Source organism: Protobothrops mucrosquamatus, unplaced genomic scaffold (genome assembly GCF_001527695.2).
Source record: "Protobothrops mucrosquamatus isolate PMUCROS unplaced genomic scaffold, P.Mucros_1.0 scaffold8073, whole genome shotgun sequence".
Lineage (NCBI taxonomy): Eukaryota > Metazoa > Chordata > Lepidosauria > Squamata > Viperidae > Protobothrops > Protobothrops mucrosquamatus.
Window position 1 is genome coordinate 2,632 of NW_015393870.1, and position 5,239 is coordinate 7,870.

General features: G+C 35.0%; 1 long non-coding RNA gene across 1 annotated transcript; it reads left to right on the top strand.

Annotated features, from left to right (window-relative positions):
• The first annotated feature begins 546 nt into the window (after nt 1–546).
• On the top strand, nt 547–5,231 carry LOC107300708. Its single transcript, XR_001549236.1, has 3 exons — nt 547–576; nt 2,604–2,701; nt 5,160–5,231. It is a non-coding gene; the product is annotated as an uncharacterized LOC107300708 (long non-coding RNA).
• The last annotated feature ends 8 nt before the right edge of the window (nt 5,232–5,239 follow it).

Below are 5,239 nucleotides of genomic sequence, written 5' to 3' on the forward strand. Positions count from 1 at the left end.
CCTTCGTGCTTTTTTTCCCTTAGATTCCCCCCCCAATTTTTATCTCTTCTTAGTTTTCTGAATTTGAAACTATTATCCCCATTTTTCATTTTGTTTAATTTGAGCTATTTCTTTTTAAGTCCTACCTTCCTGTTTTCATAGGCCTATATTAGTGCTTCCTTCTCGTTTTTTACATCTGATTAGCTCTATTGATGATAGCCTAACGCCCTAACCCATTATCATATCATGCTGAAACTTTCCATATTGTTAACATGGTCATGTACAAAGACTCATGTAATGAGTAAAGGTGGCTCTCACACTATGACAGATGTTACAATTTATTTTGGCAAGTTATGCAAATGGTTTAAAAGACATAATAAACAATAAACCTGTAGTTTGCTTGTCATACTTCCTGAGTATTCATTAACATGTTTTTTGCTGAGTTATAAAAATATTTGCAAGGCTGGTATCAGAATAATGTTCACTAATTTATTCTTTGTAAACATAAAATGTTATTTGGGAGTTTGTGAATAGTTTTAATAAACATAATTAACACTTATCATTGCAGAGTATTCACTGGAATCATCGAAGCATAAGGTAGGATATATTTTGCATGTATAAAATGGATTTTCCCCTGTTTTTCTTATGAGAACAGGACCATCAAAATTGGTTTTTAACTTGCATTTCAAAATCAGTTTCCAACATACGTAATGTCTAAAATACTGCTTTAGCAATACAGAACATCCTCTTCCTTCAAAACATTGCATGTTATAATGTTTATTCATTTGAGAAATGTAGTCAGAGGTTTTGCCATGTTGTTGCAAAAGGGACCTGCTTGACAGGATCCCAGACTGCCTCTCTAAACCAAAGGTTTTTCTGCACTATTATAAAGTGTACCTTTCTAATCTCAAGTCACTTTACTTTCTATACTTGTAAGTAGCGACACACACAATATATTTAAAACAGTTGACTAACCTTGATTATTAGTTCAGAAAAAGAGCACTGTCAAATTCAGTTGTGCTGATTATGAATATGTTAGTTATAAAACTTTCAAAGAGTTCTGCAGCTGAAATTAAAAAGCATGCTTGCCAAATCCAGCTTCTTCTTCAATTTGGTTATTTCAAGATTCTCAGCAACATTTTTTCATGAATATTTTCCTTGTTAGTAAAGTTGTGCACTGCATTTTGTTTTGTGTAATTTCATATTTTAAGTTGATAAGTTTTGGGAAAGTCCAAAACCATTTACAGGTAGTCCTTGGATCCAGTGACCATTCAAAGTTATGGAGGTGCTGAAAAAATGGACGTACTGCAAGTTCTTCCAGTTTCAGCCTTTGTAGTATCCCCATGGTCATGTGATTGTGAATCACAATTACAATGTCAGGGGAACTGCAGGCATGTGATTGCCATTTGTGCCCTGCCGGCTTCCCAGAAGCAAAGTCAATGGCAAACCTGGCAGGGAAGTTCACAAATTTGCTCTAGTAAGTTGCTGCCGCTTTTTCTCCCACCCATAGTATTCTCTCCACTCTCATGCAGCCTCTGCTAGCACTCTCAGGCCCTTACTGGCCTCTTGAAAACTCACATGTGGATTGCAGTAGCCCTCCCAGAGCCTCTGCACAGCACCCCTTTACTTCTTATTTGGGATTCCCATCTCTTCCAACTTAATGACCTGTACATCTTGGCAACTAGAATGGCCCAGTATTGCTATTACTACGCATTGCAGTCATGTGACATTGCATTTTACAACTACAGGTAGTCCTCGACTTACAACAGTTCATTTAGTGACCATTCAAAGTTACAATGGCACTGAACATTTTCACATTTACAACTGTTGTGGCATTCCAATTAGAGGGATGGGGGAAAAAGAAAACAAAACTGGGGGTACAGTCAACAAAAGAAAGAACTACAGCAGAAAATAATTACCAACTTTGGTATAAAACAAAAAAATATAATATTTTGAACTGAATTAGATGATAATGTACAGTTTTTTTGAAATCAAACAAATCTACCGGTTAAATTTTCTTTTTTTCCCAAAGAACTATAAGGATGTGCCAAATGTATGTTGGAAATGTAAACAATCAGAAGGTGGTTTTTAGGAACGTCTGATGTTTTCATTCCAATTGAAAAACTAAATAGATTATTACTGTTACATTAGCTCATCCAAAGAAGCTTACTTGGTAATTTTGACCCAGTCACTCTTTCTTAGCTTAACCTATGTCACAAGGTTTTTAGACAAAAAGAGAAAATAAAGAACTAAATACACTGCCTTCAGCTCTTGAAGAAAACATGAGATAGAAGTCAAATAAATGATTCTCAGGATGCGAAGATTTGCTTACCCTTCTACAGTATATCTGTTAAATAAACCAATATTGGTTATCAAATAATTTCTGAAGTAAGGTAACCATCCTAAATGTAGAATAAACCATATCGAGTGCTATTTCTGAGCAACTATTTCAGTTTAGATTCTGCTGTTTAGGTAGATTTTTTTTCAATTTATTTTTACTTTATTCAAAAAAGTTAAAATATAAAACACCAAAAAAATTTAAGAAACAAAGAAAATATTACTTATCAATATTATATATTGTTTAATTTTAATTTTAGTTTAATTTTCTACTTTGTTTCATTTAGTCCTTGCAAAATGCTTTGAACACTACTGAAGATGAAGTGGAAAAATGTGTTGCGTGCATAATAGAAGAAAAGAAGATTAAAGTACAGAAAGATGTAGGGTATGTCTGTTACAGCCTCTGCTACAATCTCAAGAAAAATCTTAATCTAGATTAATCTTAATCTTAATCTTAGATTAAATGTGAAAGAAGTAAGTTCACATTTAAATTTACTATATGATGTGATTAAGCTGGTAAATTTATTAATATTGGCATAAATAGAGAATTAACTGAAATTTCACTGAAATTCATAAATTAATTATTTTACTCAGTGGAAGATAATATCTTGTTAAATTAATGGTAATTATTATGAAACATTGCAGTATAATTGAAGAAGTGAGTATGTAGTCTTACATTACACTACGCACAATTATTAGGCAAGTTATATTTTGAAGGATTAATTTTCTTATTCAACAACTACAGTGCTCTTGGTCAATCCAAAATGTTAATAAACCTCAAATCTGAATATTTAAGAAAGTAAAAGTGAGGTTTTGGCTTTTTATGAGAATATGTGTGCACAATTATTGGGCAACTATTAGTGTACAGAATTATTATGCAACTAAATGAAAAAAAAACTGCCCATCTCAGTCATTTATTTGCATTTGTTAAAGTGAGAATAATAAACAAACAACTCAAAATGTACAAATAAACATTTCTAACATTTCAAAAAATATATATATCAGTGACCAATATAGCCAGTTTCTTGATCTGTTGACGATCAACATTTTGTGCAGCAGCAACCATAACCTCCCAGACACTGTTCAGAAAGGTGTACTGTTTTCCTTCGCCATAAATTTCCCATTTAAGAAAGGTCCACATGTTCTCAATAGGGTATGGGTCAGGTGAGGAAGGGGGTCATGTCATTGGAATTCAATGCATGAGATAGAGCATTGGCCTGCATAAAAATCATGGTCTTCTTGAAAGATGCAGACTTTTTCCTGTACCACTGCTTGAAGAAAATTTCTTCTAAAAACTGGCATAGGTTTGGGAGTTGATTTTGAGTCCATCTTCTACCCGAAAAAGACCAACTAGCTCATTTTTAATAATACCAGCCCTTACCAGTACCCCACCTCTACCTTGCTGGCGTCTGAGTCGAAGTGGAGCTCTATGCCAGGGGTGTCAAACTGCCGACCCGTGGGCGGATGCGTCACCAGGAAACCGCGCCCACCCCATTGCCGGCAATGGGAAAAAAGCTCCTATACGTCGCACAACATCACGTGACGTCGCAAGTTTGACATGTCTGCTCTATGCCCATTACTGATCCAGCCATGAGCCCATCCATGTGGTCCATCAAGAGTCACTCTCATCTCATCAGTCCATAAAACCTTTGACAAATCTGTCTTCAGATGTTTGTTGGCCCAATCTTGCCGTTTCAACTTATATGTCTTGTTCAGTGGTGGTCAGGTTTCAGTCTTCCTTTTCTTGCCCATGTCTCTGAGCATTGAATACCTTGTACTTCTGGGCACTCCAGGTAAGTTGCAGTTCTGAAATATGACGACACTGGAGGATAATGGGTTCCTGGTAGCTTCATGCTGGATTCTTCTCAAATCTTTGGCAGTTAATGTGCATCTTTTTTTCTCAACACATTTCTTGCGACCCTGTTGACTATTTGCAACAAAACGTTTAATGGTTCTGTGATCATGTCCCAATATCTTAGTAATTTCAAGAGCACTGCATCCCTCTGAAAGACTTTTTAAATGTTTGACTTTTCAGAGTCAATTAAATCTCTTTTTTGGCCCATTTTGCCTGAGGAAAAGAAGCTGCCTAATAATTATGCACACCTTGGTATAGGGTGTTGATGATATGGTCAAAATTCTCACTTGACTAATAATTGTGCACACTGTATTTAGTATTATAATTTGTCAAAACTAGATAGGATATCTTGACATATCATGGTTTCTGAACAGCCACTTGTTTGTGACTGTTAAATATGACTTCAAATTATTCCAAATTTTGATCATCCAAGGTATTTGAAAGCAGAGAATACAAGATTAGGTAATGGAAGTGGTATAATTTCAGTGGTATAATATATTTTTCTATCCAGTGATTGCCTGATGACTGCTGCTACTTTTTACAAAAATTGCAAGTGTAGATTGAAACTATAGTAGAGATATAACATGCTTGTTGGTGTTGTGTTGTTAGTGTGTTGTTATTTTCCCCGTCACTGCCCCCCTCCAGTGGATAGGTGCACCACATGTAGGAGCTGTGACCCAAATCAAACTAGACATATGTGCATAAAGAGGGAACAGAAAAATTATGGGGAAGTCTTAACATTTTTTAATACCACACTGTAATTATGTGGAACTTTGACTCAATAATATGGTAGGTCAGAACTGGAATACTCTAATGCCTGGCATAGATCTTAGATTGACAAAACAGGTATTTATAAAATCAAAGTTACATATTTCACTTCTGTCATAGAATATTTGGTTTTGTTAGTGCTATTTGTTTTGCAGTTGAATATTGTGTCACATTGCATCACATGTTACTTAGAATTCTCTGAATTTTCAATTTATGGTAGATTTGCTTCAAAGCTACAATCATCTTTACTCCAAATATCAGGCTACAAGAAACTCTGTTTGGCAGTGGAAGATCTCAAAA